At 45.5% G+C, this 17,150-nt stretch overlaps 1 protein-coding gene across 2 annotated transcripts in view; it reads right to left on the bottom strand.

Annotated features, from left to right (window-relative positions):
• Positions 1-17,150, bottom strand: part of tbxas1 (thromboxane A synthase 1 (platelet)) — a 130,860-nt gene that overhangs the window by 46,498 nt on the left and 67,212 nt on the right. The gene's annotated exons all lie outside the window — the stretch shown is intronic.

The raw sequence follows: 17,150 nt of genomic DNA on the forward strand, positions 1-17,150 counted from the left end.
CACAGACAGTGTCACCAGCAAAGCACCGCCACACCATCACACCTCCTCCTCCATGCTTCACGGTGGAAACCACACATGCGGAGATCATCTGTTCACCTACTCTGCGTCTCACAAAAACACAGCGGTTGGAATCAAAAATCTCAAATTTGGACACATCAGACCAAAGGACAGATTTCCACCGGTCTAATGTCAATTGCTCGTGTTTCTTGGCCCAAGCAAGACTCTTCGTCTTATTGGTGTCCTTTAGTAGTGGTTTCTTTTCAGCAAATCGATCATGGAGGCCTGACACGGAACCCAAACCAGCTGTGTGCGTGCGCCATTGTGCATAAATGTATTTTGTCCCCCCACACCAAACGCGATCATGACACGCAGGTTGAAATATCAAAACAAACTCTGAACCAATTACATTAATTTGGGGACAGGTCGAAAAGCATTAAACATGTATGGCAATTTAGCAAGTTATCTTGCACTTGCTAGCTAATTTGCCCTATTTAGCTAGCTTGCTGTTGCTAGCTCATTTGTCCTGGGATATAAACATTGAATTGTTATTTTACCTGAAATGCACAAGGTCCTCTACTCTGCCAATTAATCCACACATAAAACGGTCAACCGAGTCGTTGCTAGTCATCTCTCTTCCTTCCAGGCCTTTTCTTCTCTGGACTTTATACTATGATTGGCAACTTTCATAAATTAGGTGCATTACCGCCACTGACCTCGTTCGTCTTTCAGTCACCCACATGGATATAACCAATGAGGAGATGGCACATGGGTACCTGCTTCTATAACCAATGAGGGGATGGGAGAGGCAGGACTTGCAGCGCGATCTGCGTCACAAATAGAACTGACATATTTTAGCCCTTGGCAACGCAGACCCTCGTTTGCGTGCACGAGCAGTGTGGGTGCAATAATTGAATAATATAGATTTCTACATTTATTTTGCAACGCTCGTGTCGTAGTCAGCCTGTCATTCACGCAGTCTCCTCTGAAAAGTTTATATTGAGATGTGTCTGTTACTTTAACTCTGTGAAGCATTTATTTGGGCTGAAATGTCTGAGTCTGGTATCTCTAATGAACTTATCCTCTGCAGCAGAGGTAACTCTGGGTCTTCCTTTCCTGTGTCAGTCCTCATGAGAGCCAGTTTCATCATAGCGCTTGATGGTTTTTGCGATAGGGCTCTCTTCTGTATACCAACCCTACCTTGTCACAACACAACTGATTGGCTCAAACGCATTTTGGTAAACCGTGGGGTATTGGGTTGAGCGTACAGAGATTTACACAGAGACAGGGAGGCTTTAGTCCACAAAACAACTTTACTAAGATGGAAAATAAATATATCAATGAAATCACTTCGGTTTTGCTCGGTCTTTCTTCTCTCTCTTTACTGGTGTCCGTCTCTCCCCCTTCTCCCGTGCAGTGTGCCATCGTGTTCCTTTTATTTAGCCTCCACGGCTGGTTGGCACTTTCCTCTAATTACCTCCACTGATATCTGTCCGTGTCGGGGTGCCCAGCTCCCGTATCCCCAGCAGAGGGAGCCAACATCATCCCATCATCTCCCCTCTATTACCATCGCCCCGGGGTAGACCTCCTGGGATACCACAGCATTAAGAAGGAAAGAAATTCTACAAATGAACTTTTAACAAGGCACACCTGTTAATTTAAATGCATTCCAGGTGACTACATCATGAAACTGGTTGAGAGAATGCCAAGAGTGTGCAACGCTGTCATCAAGGCAAAGGGTGGCTACTTTGAAGAATCGAAAATATAAAATATATTCTGACTTGTTTAACACTTTTTTGGTTACTGCTTGATTCCATGTGTTATTTCATAGTTTTGATGTCTTCAATATTATTCTACAATGTAGAAAATAGTCTAAATAAATAAAAACCCAGGAATGAGTAGGTGTGTCCAAACCTTTGACTGGTACTGTATATAATATCGTCTTTTTTTCTCAAAATCATTGTAATGGTTAACCTTCAACCAGAGGTCGCCCTTAGATCGCTGCAAAAGGCCGCACTTGACCGTTGCACTTGAATCATTCCCACGGTGAATGGCTAAGCCACTATGCTATGAAACCACACAATATTGCAGAGAATAGTTTTCTGGCCGCCATTTGATATGGTGAAAACAATGTGTGATGAGGCAGAGGCACAAAAACTCACATCAATACCTTGTCGGATATCACTGTGAAACTAAGAATTGATGCTATTGCTAGCAATCAAGAGGTAACTCTGACTGAATGAGTCAAACAACTCCCCACCTTATGATCTTCAATTGGACCTTAGCAGTGAGGGCCGAGATGCACACATGTTCGCTACATGTCAGAGGATGATATTCATGAGGAATGTCTCATGATTCCAGAACATTAAATGTTCAGTGTGCTGCGTGGCTATATTGACGAAAAACTGATTCCATGAGATCGAATGTTGGCCTTTTGCACAGATGGGGCTTCATCTAGGCGGGATGGCGGGCAGGCCTCTGTACTGTAGTTATGTGTCTCCCTCTGCCATATGGACGCACTGTATGATAAACCCACTGAGCTATAATGGATACACACAGATGTGTGACTGTGGCGGAGATCTTTGTGGGCTATACTCAGCCTTGTCTCAGGATGGTAAGTTGGTGGTTGAAGATATCCCTCTAGTGGTGTGGGGGCTGTGCTTTGGCAAAGTGGTTGGGGTTATATCCTTCCTGTTTGGCCCTGTCCTCGGATGGGGGTGTCCTCGGATGGGGCCACAGTGTCTCCTGACCCCTCCTGTCTCAGCCTCCAGTATTTATGCTGCAGTAGTTTATGTGTCGGGGGGCTAGGGTCAGTTTGTTATATCTGGAGTACTTCTCCTGTCCTATTCGGTGTCCTGTGTGAATTTAAGTGTGCTCTCTCTAATTCTCTCTTTCTCTCTCTCGGAGGACCTGAGCCCTAGGACCATGCCTCAGGACTACCTGACATGATGACTCCTTGCTGTCCCCAGTCCACCTGGCCGTGCTGCTGCTCCAGTTTCAACTGTTCTGCCTTATTATTATTCGACCATGCTGGTCATTTATGAACATTTGAACATCTTGGCCATGTTCTGTTATAATCTCCACAGCCAGAAGAGGACTGGCCACCCCACATAGCCTGGTTCCTCTCTAGGTTTCTTCTAGGTTTTGGCCTTTCTAGGGAGTTTTTCCTAGCCACCGTGCTTCTACACCTGCATTGCTTGCTGTTTGGGGTTTTTGGCTGGGTTTCTGTACAGCACTTTGAGATATCAGCTGATGTACGAAGGGCTATATAAATAAATTTGATTTGATACACCGGGAACAACTGACGGCAAAAGAGCTGAATGCAGAACTCTGAGATATGCAGCAGGTAACTTCAATTGTAAACTACATCGCACACGCCTGTTCGCAAAACTATGTGGAGATATGGGATCAGAGCATGACAATGTTCTATTTCACACTGAGACTTGGTGGTTATCAAGGGGGAGTGTTGGAACAATTTTTCTAATTGAGAGAGGAACTGTTGTTATTCACAATGGATGTAAAAAACAGACTTTGTTGACTTTCTGCGTAATGAAAAGAAAATGTCAAATCAAATCAAATCAAATTTATTTGTCACATACATATGGTTAGCAGATGTTAATGCGAGTGTAGCGAAATGCTTGTGCTTCTAGTTCCGACAATGCAGTAATAACGAACAAGTAATCTAACTAACAATTCCAAAAAAAACTACTGTCTTATACACAGTGTAAGGGGATAAAGAATATGTACATAAGGATATATGAATGAGTGATGGTACAGAGCAGCATAGGCAAGATACAGTAGATGATATCGAGTACAGTATATACATATGAGATGAGTATGTAAACCAAGTGGCATAGTTAAAGTGGCTAGTGATACATGTATTACATAAGGATGCAGTCGATGATATAGAGTACAGTATCTACGTATGCATATGAGATGAATAATGTAGGGTAAGTAACATTATATAAGGTAGCATTGTTTAAAGTGGCTAGTGATATATTTACATCATTTCCCATCAATTCCCATGATTAAAGTGGCTGGAGTAGAGTCAGTGGCATTGACAGTGTGTTGGCAGTAGCCACTCAATGTTAGTGGTGGCTGTTTAACAGTCTGATGGCCTTGAGATAGAAGCTGTTTTTCAGTCTCTCGGTCCCAGCTTTGATGCACCTGTACTGACCTCGCCTTCTGGATGACAGCGGGGTGAACAGGCAGTGGCTCGGGTGGTTGATGTCCTTGATGATCTTTATGGCCTTCCTGTAGCATCGGGTGGTGTAGGTGTCCTGGAGGGCAGGTAGTTTGCCCCCGGTGATGCGTTGTGCAGACCTCACTACCCTCTGGAGAGCCTTACGGTTGAGGGCGGTGCAGTTGCCATACCAGGCGGTGATACAGCCCGCCAGGATGCTCTCGATTGTGCATCTGTAGAAGTTTGTGAGTGCTTTTGGTGACAAGCCGAATTTCTTCAGCCTCCTGAGGTTGAAGAGGCGCTGCTGCGCCTTCTTCACGATGCTGTCTGTGTGAGTGGACCAATTCAGTTTGTCTGTGATGTGTATGCCGAGGAACTTAAAACTTGCTACCCTCTCCACTACTGTTCCATCGATGTGGATGGGGGGGTGTTCCCTCTGCTGTTTCCTGAAGTCCACAATCATCTCCTTAGTTTTGTTGACGTTGAGTGTGAGGTTATTTTCCTGACACCACACTCCGAGGGCCCTCACCTCCTCCCTGTAGGCCGTCTCGTCGTTGTTGGTAATCAAGCCTACCACTGTTGTGTCGTCCGCAAACTTGATGATTGAGTTGGAGGCGTGCGTGGCCACGCAGTCGTGGGTGAACAGGGAGTACAGGAGAGGGCTCAGAACGCACCCTTGTGGGGCCCCAGTGTTGAGGATCAGCGGGGAGGAGATGTTGTTGCCTACCCTCACCACCTGGGGGCGGCCCGTCAGGAAGTCCAGTACCCAGTTGCACAGGGCGGGGTCGAGACCCAGGGTCTCGAGCTTGATGACGAGCTTGGAGGGTACTATGGTGTTGAATGCCGAGCTGTAGTCGATGAACAGCATTCTCACATAGGTATTCCTCTTGTCGAGATGGGTTAGGGCAGTGTGCAGTGTGGTTGAGATTGCATCGTCTGTGGACCTATTTGGGCGGTAAGCAAATTGGAGTGGGTCAAGGGTGTCAGGTAGGGTGGAGGTGATATGGTCCTTGACTAGTCTCTCAAAGCACTTCATGATGACGGATGTGAGTGCTACGGGGCGGTAGTCGTTTAGCTCAGTTACCTTAGCTTTCTTGGGAACAGGAACAATGGTGGCCCTCTTGAAGCATGTGGGAACAGCAGACTGGTATAGGGATTGGTTGAATATGTCCGTAAACACACCGGCCAGCTGGTCTGCGCATGCTCTGAGGGCGCGGCTGGGGATGCCGTCTGGGCCTGCAGCCTTGCGAGGGTTAACACGTTTAAATGTCTTACTCACTTCGGCTGCAGTGAAGGAGAGACCGCATGTTTTCGTTGCAGGCCGTGTCAGTGGCACTGTATTGTCCTCAAAGCGGGCAAAAAAGTTGTTTAGTCTGCCTGGGAGCAAGACATCCTGGTCCGTGACTGGGCTGGGTTTCTTCCTGTAGTCCGTGATTGACTGTAGACCCTGCCACATGCCTCTTGTGTCTGAGCCGTTGAATTGAGATTCTACTTTGTCTCTGTACTGGCGCTTAGCTTGTTTGATAGCCTTGCGGAGGGAATAGCTGCACTGTTTGTATTCAGTCATGTTACCAGACACCTTGCCCTGATTAAAAGCAGTGGTTCGCGCCTTCAGTTCCACACGAATGCTGCCATCAATCCACGGTTTCTGGTTGGGGAATGTTTTAATCGTTGCTATGGGAACGACATCTTCAACGCACGTTCTAATGAACTCGCACACCGAATCAGCGTATTCGTCAATGTTGTTGGCTGACGCAATACGAAACATCTCCCAGTCCACGTGATGGAAGCAGTCTTGGAGTGTGGAGTCAGCTTGGTCAGACCAGCGTTGGACAGACCTCAGCGTGGGAGCTTCTTGTTTTAGTTTCTGTCTGTAGGCAGGGATCAACAAAATGGAGTCGTGGTCAGCTTTTCCGAAAGGGGGGCGGGGCAGGGCCTTATATGCGTCGCCTATGTAACAGACTTATTTATGAAACCGAACAAACTGAACACAAGCATGCAGGGGAAATACATAAATATTCTACAGATGTGTGACAGAACCAGCCAAATAAAATCCATTTGACTGGGATCCTGGCTCAATTGACATGCAGGTAAGTCAAATCGAACAGCTGATCGAGCTGTCATGTGACCGAATGCTGTAGACAACGCATTCACAGGTCACTATGGAGACAATTATAGAATGGCAAGACACGTAGGAGTCGGTCAATCATCTCGGTGTAACAGTTGGGATAATAGGACAATTTGATGTACAACGCATATCTTATCCCTGGATTGAGGTACGTTTTTCAAGCCATATCTCACGCCGGCACCACTGTGTATTAATCTACACAAGAAGCCTGTCTGACCCTAGTGCAGCTGTAAGCTAGCTGGTCGGATCTGCTGGCTAATGCCCATGTACAATGCATACGGAAAGCATTCAGACTCCTTGACTTTTTCCACATTTTGTTATGTTACAGCCTTATTCTAAAATTGATTAAATATTTTTTTCCCCTCATCAATCTACACACAATACCCTATAAAGACAAGGCAAAAAAACGGTTTTTAGAATTTTGGGCAAATTTATCACATTTACATAAGTATTCAGACCCTTTACTTAGTACTTTGTTGAAGCACCTTTGGCAGCGATTACAGCCTTGAGTCTTCTTGGGTATGACGCTACAAGCTTGGCACACCTGTATTTGGGGAGCTTCTCTCATTATTCTCTGCAGATCCTCTCAAGCTCTGTCAGGTTGGATGGGGAGCGTCACTAGACAGCTATTTCCAGGTCTCTCCAGAGATGTTCGATTGCTCCAGGCTCTGGCTGGGCCACTCAAGGACATTCAGAGACTTGTCCCGCAGCCTCTCCTGCTTTGTCTTGGCTGTGTGCTTACGGTCATTGCCCTGTTGGAAGGTGAATCCATCCCCTCAGTCTGAGGTCCTGAGCACTCTGGAGCAGGTTTTCATCAAGGGTCTCTCTGTACTTTGCTCCATTAATCTTTCCCTCGACCCTGACCAGTCTCCCAGTCCCTGCTGCTAAAAAACATCCCACATCATGATGCTGCCACTACCATGCTTCACAGTAGTGATGGTGCCAGATTTCCTCCAGATGTGACGCTTGGCATTCAGGTCAAAGAGTTGAATCTTGGTTTCATCAGAACAGAGAATCTTGTTTCTCATGGTCTGAGAAAGCGGACTGTTATGTGCCTTTTACTGAGGAGTGGCTTCCGTCTGGCCACTCTACCATAAAGGCCTGATTGGTATAGCGCTGCAGAGATGGTTGTCCCATCTCCACAGAGGAACTCTGTGCCTTCTCCCCCAATTGCTCAGTTTCTATGAAGAGTCTTGGTGGTTCCAAACTTCTTCCATTTAAGAATGATGGAGGCCACTGTGTTCTTGGGGACCTTCAATGCTACAGAAATGTTTTGGTATCCTTCCCCAGATCTGTGTCTTGATTCCTTCAACATAATGGCTTGGTTCTTGCTCTGCCATGCACTGTCAACTGTGGAACCTTATATAGACAGGTGTGTACCTTTCCAAATCATGTCCAATCAATTGAATTTACAACAAGTGGACTCCAATCAAGTTGTAGAAACATCTCAAGGATGATCAATGGAAACAGGATGCACCGGAGCTCAATTTTGAGTCTCATAGCAAAGGGTCTAAATACTTAACTTAATAAGGTATTTCAGTTCTTTCTTTTTAATGCATTTGCAAAAAATTCTAAAAACCTGTGTCGTATTGTATGTAAATTGATGAGGAATTAATTGTATTTTATTCATTTTAGAATAAGGCTGTAACGTAACAAAATGTGGAAAAAGTCAAGGGGTCTGAATCCTTTCCAAAGGCGCTGTATATTACCATAATGATCCCTTTAAATTTTTTCCTGTGCAAAAAATCCCTTTAAATCAAGACTCATCTGATAAATGGACAAGATGGAATCAGGGGTAAATGTTAAGTGGTCCACTTGCATTAATCAGTACATGAGGGGATACTGCTGCCCTGAGTGTTGTGCCAGCTACTCTCCTCCTCACCTCCAGCCCCTCTCAGAAAAGTGTCTGTGTGTGTGCATGCATGCGTACGTGCATGCGTGCGTGTGTGGGTGAGGACACCATGAGCCAAATCAATTGAATCAATTAGCTGAATCAATTAAAATCCCATTAAAGCACCATTACAGAGGGCATTATCAAGGGGAAAAGAACCCTGATGATGATGGATCAAACACCGATCTAATTAATAAATGTATTCATTAAGGGAAGAGCTCTTCTAAACATGGCGATTGCTGTGTTACAATGCAGGACTGAGAGAAACAGATCTCAAGAAAAGCACTCTCTCTCTGCCATCACCTTCTCCAGGGCAGACAGAGAGTTGTACTGCAGTAGCTCAGATTTCAAAAACAACAAATCTTCAAGACAACTCCCTACCCACTGTGCAAAAACTGGTGGAATCAATGGTGTTTCCACGTAATTTCAACAACAAAACATCTATTTGATGGCGTTGAATCAACATGGGAAACTGATTGGATTTGCAAAAAGTCCTCAATGTAAATCCATTAACATGGTGACACTTTTTGTTAATTTCATGTTGAATTCAAGTTAGTTGACAACTGACGTCTGTGCCCAGTGGGTAGTCTCTTCTTATCAAAGAAAATTAGGGCACTAACACATATTAGACCACAGAAAGGACAGCTATGGCATGGAATATCTGTTAAAAGGACATGAGAAAAAAATGAGAGCGCCAAAGAGAGGGTGCGCTTGTGACCGCTGCTGAGAGAGAGTGGTGGTGTGACCACTGATGAGAGAGAGTGGTGGTGTGAGTGGTGCTTAGAGAGAGTGGTGGTGTGACCACTGTTGAGAGAGAGTGGTGGTGTGACTGCTGCTGAGAGAGAGTGGAGGTGTGAGTGGTGCTGAGAGAGAGTGGTGGTGTGAGTGGTGCTGAGAGAGAGTGGTGGTGTGAGTGGTGCTGAGAGAGAGGGGTGGTGTGACCACTGTTTGGAGAGAGTGGTGGTGTGACCACTGTTGAGAGAGAGAGTGGTAGTGAGAGTGGTGCTTAGAGAGAGTGGTGGTGTGACCACTGTTGAGAGAGAGTGGTGGTGTGAGTGGTGCTGAGAGAGTGGAGGTGTGACAACTGCTGAGAGAGAGTGGTGGTGTGAGTGGTGCTGAGAGAGAGTGGTGGTGTGAGTGGTGCTGAGAGAGAGTGGGTGTGAGTGGTGCTGAGAGAGAGTGGTGTGTGAGTGGTGCTGAGACAGAGTGGTGGTGTGAGTGGTGCTGAGAGAGAGTGGGTGTGAGTGGTGCTGAGAGAGAGTGGGGGTGTGAATGCTGCTGAGAAAGAGTGGTGGTGTGAGTGGTGCTGAGAGATAGTGGTATGTGAGTGGTGCAAAGAGAGAATGGTATGTGAGTGGTGCTGAGAGAGAGTGGAGGTGTGAGTGGTGCTGATAGAGAGTGGTGGTGTGAGTGGTGCTGAGAGAGAGTGGTGGTGTGAGTGGTGCTGAGAGAGAGTGGGTGTGAGTGGTGCTGAGAGAGAGTGGGGGTGTGAATGCTGCTGAGAAAGAGTGGTGGTGTGAGTGGTGCTGAGAGATAGTGGTATGTGAGTGGTGCAAAGAGAGAATGGTATGTGAGTGGTGCTGAGAGAGAGTGGAGGTGTGAGTGGTGCTGATAGAGAGTGGTGGTGTGAGTGGTGCTGAGAGAGAGTTGTGGTGTGACCACTGTTGAGAGAGGGTGGTGGTGTAACCACTGCTGAGAGAGAGTTGTGGTGTGACCGCTGCTGAGAGAGAGTGGTGGTGTAACCACTGCTGAGAGAGAGTGCTGGTGTGAGTGGTGCTGAGAGAGAGTGGTGGTGTGAGGGTGCTGATAGAGAGTGGTGGTGTGACTGCTGCTGAGAGAGAGTGGTGGTGTGACTGCTGCTGAGAGAGAGTGGTGGTGTGACTGCTGCTGAGAGAGTGGTGTGTGAGTGGTATTGAGAGATAGTGGTATGTGAGTGGTGCTGAGAGAGAGTGGAGGTGTGAGTGGTGTTGAGAGAGAGTGGTGGTGTTAGTGGTGCTGAGAGAGAGTGGGGGTGTGAATGCTGCTGAGAAAGAGTGGTGGTGTGAGTGGTGCTGAGAGATAGTGGTATGTGAGTGGTGCTGAAAGAGAGCGGAGGTGTGAGTGGTGCTGAGAGAGAGTGGTGGTGTTAGAGGTGCTGATAGAGAGTGGAGGTGTGAGTGGTGCCAAGAGAGAATGGTATGTGAGTGGTGCTGAGAGAGAGTGGAGGTGTGAGTGGTGCTGATAGAGAGTGGTGCTGTGAGTGGTGCTGAGAGAAAGTTGTGTGTGAGTGCTGCTGATAGAGAGTGGTGTACTGATCCAGACAAAACCACACCACTACTCTCTCTCAGTACTACTGATCCAGACAAAACCACACCGCCACTCTCTCTCAGTACTACTGATCAAGAGACCACACCACCACTCTCTCTCGGTACTACTGATCCAGACAAAACCACACCACCACTCACTCTCAGTACTACTGATCCAGACAAAACCACACCACCACTCACTCTCAGTACTACTGATCCAGACAAAACCACACCACCACTCTCTCTCAGTACTACTGATCCAGACAAAACCACACCACCACTCTCTCAGTACTACTGATCCAGACAAAACCACACCACCACTCTCTCTCAGTACTACTGATCCAGACAAAACCACACCATGCTCTCTCCCAGTACTACTGATCCAGACAAAACCACACCACCACTCTCTCTCAGTACTACTGATCCAGACAAAACCACACCACCACTCTCTCCCAGTACTACTGATCCAGACAAAACCACACCACCATTCTATCTCTCAGTACTATTGATCCAGACAAAACCACACCACCATTCTCTCTCAGTACTACTGATCCAGACAACCACACCACCACTCTCTCTCAGTACTACTGATCAAAAGACCACACCACCACTCTATCTCTCAGCAGCGGTCACAATCTCTCTCTCTCGCTCTCTCTGTACCCCCCGAAACAATCCAAAATACAAACACAGAAAGAAATAACTAATCATTAGTTGTCCCTGAATGCAACTCCAATCTCAATGACGTTCTTAATTGAGTTCCAAGCCTATTTGTTTTGTTAGCTAATTTTACAGAGTATGAATGACACACTCAGAGAGAGTGAAAGATAGAAAATGTACATGTGTACAGATGTAGGATCTTCATTTGAGTCAGTTTGGTACAGCAGGAAAATTATCCCGAAATGTTAATTATTATGTGGATTGTAGGGATTGATACATTTTTCGTTAAGGCAAATCAAGTAAAAAATGTAAAAGTGGAAATTACAAATGTTACAATTTTTTTCTTCTTTCTCAAATACACTACAAGTTTGCATTATCTGCTTTGCAGGAAAATTCTCAGCAACAAAAAGAGTGATTCAAATAAGGTCCTACATCTGTACAAACACACTGAGTACATCCTTCAATTAAGAGACTGATCGCAAGTAACAAATGAAATCCAAACTGTCAATTACAGCATGAATTACTCCGTGTTTACGAAAGCTATCTGTGTGGGACACTAGAAACAAAATCAGTCATAACTGACTTTCAGCCTAAATCCCTTTATCCTCAGTGGTGGAGCATGAGAGAGAAGTGTGTGTGGTTTCATTAGACCTAAGTGGCCAACCACTGGTGGTTGCCATGTAAACATAACACCACAGCCCTAATTACAATTAATGGTCTAGCTAAATGACCACCTACCTTTGTCTCTACTACACGATAATTACATACTGTACCTAATAATTACCCTTCTAGTGTGTTATGCCTTGCAGTCTTTCTCTGGATAAACTTTCCTTCTCATGACACTCACTACAAGCATGCATTGTACATGAACACTACGCCATACAATGCCTTCTTTCTCTTTATATTGCTAGTTTTCATAAATTATGTGACATACATACACACACACTGTGTGGAGAATAGAGGATCTTTGGTTTGGTTGGTCTTTGCAATGCAATGAGAGCAGTTAGTTCATTTTTCAGCAGTTGAAATATGTCTGTCCACAGCAACTGCCTCTGGTGTCACAGACAGGCAGGCAGCCAGGCAGCGAGGCAGGCAGGCAGAGAAACAGGCAGGCAGAGAGGCAGGCAGACAGGCAGGCAAGCAGGCAGGGAGGCAGGCAGACAAGCAGAGAGAGATACAGGCAGGCAGAGAGGCAGGCAGAGAGACAGTCAAGCAGGCAGGCAGAGAGGCAGGCAGGCAGAGAAAGAGGCAGGCAGAGAAAGAGGCAGGCAGACAGGCAGACAGGCAGGCAGGCAGACAAGCAGAGAGAGATACAGGCAGGCAGAGAGGCAGGCAGAGAGGCAGGCAGAGAGACAGTCAAGCAGGCAGGCAGGCAGAGAGGCAGGCTCATTAATCTCTCTCAATCACTGAGTCAGTGTATCAGTGTAGAGGGGACTTAACGAGCACATAAAACATGCTGTTCCAACAGGCCCCAGTAATTATGTTCCACATTGTAAAGCAGACCTACTGTTTGTTCTAATGACACTATTACAATGTCAAACCATACACAGAAGTCACGGAGAGGGAGAAGGAGAGGGAGAGAGGGAAAATGAAAGTGAAATATCCTGACCAAATTAAGAGAGGAGATAAGATTGCTAGCTACTGAAGGCCTAAAGGTTTTTGAACATGTATGGGTTCCATATAGATACAACAGAAGGAGGAGTGAAAAGGGGGGAGGTGTGTGTGTGTGTGTGTGTGTGTGTGTGTGTGTGTGTGTGTGTGTGTGTGTGTGTGTGAGTGTGAGTGTGAGTGTGAGTGAGTGTGAGTGTGAGTGAGAGTGAGAGTGAGAGTGAGAGTGAGAGTGAGATGCAGTGCTTAATTTGAGCCGGAACAGGATACAGCCCCAATTACATTTGACTTATTTTGTTCCAGCACCTATTTTCCCAGATCCGGTACCTTTCATGGCATTATTTATTAATTGTTTTACTGTTCGCACTGTAAACATTCTAATAAAAGTGATCAGAGTTCAATCAAGTTTCTTGCTCGTTATTTCTCCCACCCCCCAGAAAAAAACTAAGTAAAAGAGTGGGGATGCTTCTGTGTAATCATCCTATCCTCCAGACCTGCTCTCTTTTTTGTACATAGAGGTTATGGGGAGGGCCGGTGGTGTAAGTAAGTGATCTTGACACAGGTCTTGGAAGTTCTGGTCAGCCAGTGAAAAGGTCCCTACGTAATCACGTCACTTTGCCTAGGCAAGTCATCTCTCTACTGAATGCATCCACCGATTAAGTGGAGCACATACAATCTGATCAAGAACAAGCAAACACACAGTTGAAGTCGGAAGTTATTAAAGTTATTAAAACTCATTGTTCAACCACTCCACACATTTCTTGTCAACAAACTATAGTTTGGGCAAGTCGGTTAGGACATCTACTTTGTGCATGACACAAGACATTTTTACAACAATTGTTTACAGGCAGATTATTTCACTTATAATTAACTGTATCACAATTCCAGTGGGTCAGAAGTTTACAAACACTAAGTTGACTTTGCCTTTAAACAGCTTGGAAAATTCCAGAAAATTATGTTGTGGCTTTAGAAGCTTCTGATAGCCTAATTGACATAATTTGAGTCAATTGGAGGTGTACCTGTGGATGTATTTCAAGGCCGAACTTCAAACTCAATGCCTCTTTGCTTGACATCATGGTAAAATCAAAAGAAATCAGCCAAGACCTCCGAAAAATAATTGTAGACCTCCATAAGTCTGGTTCATCCTTGGGAGCAATTTCCAAATGCCTGAAGGTACCATGTTCACCTGTACAAACAATAGTATGCAAGTATAAACACTATGGGACCATGCAGCCGTCATACCACTCAGGAAAGAGACGCGTTCTGTCTCCTAGAGATGAACATACTTTGGTGCGAAAAGTGAAAATCAATCCCAGAACAACAGCAAAGGACCTTGTAAAGATGCTGGAGGAAACAGTTACAAAAGTATCTATATCCAAAGTAAAACAAGTCCTATATCGACATAACCTGAAAGGCCGCTCAGCAAGGAAGAACCCACTGCTCCAAAACCGCCATAAAAAAGCCAGACTACGGTTTGCAACTGCACATAGGAACAAAGATCGTACTTTTTGGAGAAATGTCCTCTGGTCTGATGAAACAATAATAGAACTGTTTGGCCATAATGACCATGTTATGTTTGGAGGAAAAAGGGGGAGGCTTGCAAGCCGAAGAACGCCATCCCAACCGTGAAGCACGGGGGTGACAGCATCATGTTGTGGGGGTGCTTTGCTGCAGGAGGGACTGGTGCACTTCACAAAATAGATGGCATCATGAGGACGGAAAATTATGTGGATATATATTGAAGCAATATCTCAAGACATCAGTCAGGAAGTTAAAGCTTGGTTGCAAATGGGTCTTCCAAATGGACAATGATCCCAAGCATACTTCCAAAGTTGTGGCAAAATAGCTTAAGGACAACAAAGTCAAGGTATTGGAGTGGCCATCACAAAGCCCTGACCTCAATCCTATAGAGAATATGTTGGCAGAACTCCTACAAGACAGAACTGCCAAAGGCGGCGGTGTTGCAATCTACTGCAGAGATATCCTGCAGAGTTCTGTCTAACTATCCAGGTCTGTACCCAAACAATTCAAACTTCTACTTTTAAAAATCTATCTTTGAGGAAAACAGGTCTCTCACCGTTGCCGCTTACTATAGACCACCCTCTGCCCCCAGCTGTGCCCTGGACACCATATGTGAATTGATTGCCCCACATCTATCTTCAGAGCTCGTGCTGCTGGGTGACCTAAACAGTGACATGCTTAACACCCTACAATCTAAGCTTTATGCCCTCAATTTCACACAAATTATCAATAAACCCACCGGGTACAACCCCAAATCCGTAAACACGGGAACCCTCATAGATATCCTAACCAACTTGCCCTCCAAATACACCCCTGCTGTTTTCAACCAAGATCTCAACGATCCCTGCCTCAGTACCTGCATCCGTAATGGGTCTGCGGTCAAACGACCACCCCTCATCACTGTCAAATGCTCCCTAAAACACTTCAGCGAGCAGGCCTTTCTAATCGACCTGGCCGGGGTATCCTGGAAGGATATTGACCTCATCCCGTCAGTAGAGGATGCCTGGTTATTCTTTAAAAGTGCCTTCCTCACCATCTTAAATAAGCATGCCCCATTATTTTTTTTTTACCAGGAACAGATATAGCCCTTGGTTCTCTCCAGACCTGACTGCCCTTGACTAGCACAAAAACATCCTGTGGCATTCTGCATTAGCACCGAACAGTCCCCATGATTTGCAACTGTTCAGGGAAGTTAAGAACAAATATACACAGGCAGTTAGGAAAACTAAGGCTAGCTTTTTCAAGCAGAAATTTGCATCCTGTAGCACAAACTCAAAAAAGTTCTGGGACACTGTAAAGTTCATGGACAATACGAGCATCTCCTCTCAGCTGCCCACTAAACTGACGCTAGGAAACACGGTCACCACCGATAAATCCACTATAATGGAGAATTTCAATAAGCATTTTTCTACGGCGGGCCATGCTTTCCACCTGGCTACCCCTACCCAGATCAACAGCCCTCCACTCCTCACAGCAACTCGCCCAAACCTCCCCCACTTTTCCTTCACCCAAATCCAGATAGCTGATGTTCTGAAAGAGCTGCAAAATCTGGGCCCCTACAAATCAGCCGGGCTAGGCAATCTGGACCCTCTCTTTCTAAAATTATCTGCCAAAATGGTTGCAACCCCTATTACTAGCCTGTTCAACCTCTCTTTCGTATTGTCTGAGATTCCCATAGATTGGAAAGCTTCCACAGTCATCCCCCTCTTCAAAGGGGGAGACACTCTAGACCCAAACTGCTACAGACCTATATCTATTCTACCCTGCCTTTCTAAGGTCTCGAAAGCCAAGTTAACAAACAGATCACCGACCATTCCGAATCCCACCATACCTTCTCCACTATGCAATCTGGTTTCAGAGCTGGTCATGGGTGCACCTCAGCCACGCTCAAGGTCCTAAACTATATCATAACCGCCATCGATAAAAGACAATACTGTGCAGCCGTATTCATCGACCTGGCCAAGGCTTTCAACTCTGTCAATCACAACATTTTATTGGCAGATTCAACAGCCTTGGATTCTCAAATGATTGCCTCACCTGGTTCACCAACTACTTCTCTGATAGAGTTCAGTGTGTCAAATCGGAGGGCCTGTTGTCCGGACCTCTGGCAGTCTCTATGGGGGTGCCACAGGGTTCAATTCTCGGGCCGACTCTCTTCTCTGTATACATCAATGATGTCGCTCTTGCTGCTGGTGATTCTTTGATCCACCTCTATGCAGATGACACTATTCTGTATACCTCTGTCCCTTCTATGGACACTGTGTTAACTAACCTCCAGACAAGCTTCAATGCCATACAACTTGTTCTCAACTAGCCTACCTGGTTAAATAAAGGTGAACTAAAAAAATATAATAAAAAAAATAACTGAAAAAGCATGTGCGAGCAAGGAGGCCTACAACCCTGACTCAGTTACACCAGCTCTGTCAGGAGGAATGGGCCAAAATTCACCCATCTTATTGTGGGAAGCTTGTGGAAGGCTACCCAAAACGTTTGACCCAAGTTTAACAATTTAAAGGCAACGCTACCAAATACTAATTGAGTGTATGTAAACTTCTGACCCACTGGGAATGTGATGAAAGAAATAAAAGCTGAAATAAATCATTCTCTCTACTATTATTCTGACATTTCACACTCTTAAAATAAAGTAGTGATCCTAACTGACCTAAGACAGGAAATTTTTACTAGGATTAAATGTCAGAAATTGTGAAAAACTGAGTTTAAATGTATTTGGCTAAGGTGTACGTAAACTTCAAAGTTCAACTGTATATAACCTCTGGCTTGTCATGCTAAATTCAACGCTTGGCTGTAAAACATGCAAAAAGGTAGGAAACGTGGGTGAGGAGGAGAGGAGATGGGTGATGATGGTGGTGGTGTTAGAGG

This window comes from Oncorhynchus kisutch, linkage group LG22 (genome assembly GCF_002021735.2).
Source record: "Oncorhynchus kisutch isolate 150728-3 linkage group LG22, Okis_V2, whole genome shotgun sequence".
NCBI classification, from domain to species: domain Eukaryota; kingdom Metazoa; phylum Chordata; class Actinopteri; order Salmoniformes; family Salmonidae; genus Oncorhynchus; species Oncorhynchus kisutch.